The following is a 409-nucleotide window of genomic DNA, read 5'->3' on the forward strand; positions in this document are numbered from 1 at the left end:
AATGTTTGGGAAATACGATGTATGCATGTAGCCAAAACCGTAAATTGGACCGGGTGTTTGCTGGTATGTATGTGCAGTATATAGTTGATGTCCTAGATATGATTGTAGATGTTTTGAAAGCTTAGATAATTCATAGACGTTGTCGATTGTATATACGGAAAATCCTCGTACAGTGAACAGTTTGGATTCCTTAGTTGTATAAGATCACACGAATTTCTCTTTTGGTGTATCAGTGGTATTATTAATATCTATAATAGTTATGCAATACTGTTGTGCAATCACACATTTATCTTTATATTACTGGTCTAAAACAATTAGATGACTTTTAGAATGTTTATTATGAGTTAATATTCCAGATAACGTAATCCTTAATGTTTCTATACCTGGTAAACTCAAGAATAATGCTGGT

This window comes from Penaeus monodon, chromosome 19, assembly GCF_015228065.2.
Source record: "Penaeus monodon isolate SGIC_2016 chromosome 19, NSTDA_Pmon_1, whole genome shotgun sequence".
Classification (NCBI taxonomy): Eukaryota; Metazoa; Arthropoda; class Malacostraca; order Decapoda; family Penaeidae; genus Penaeus; species Penaeus monodon.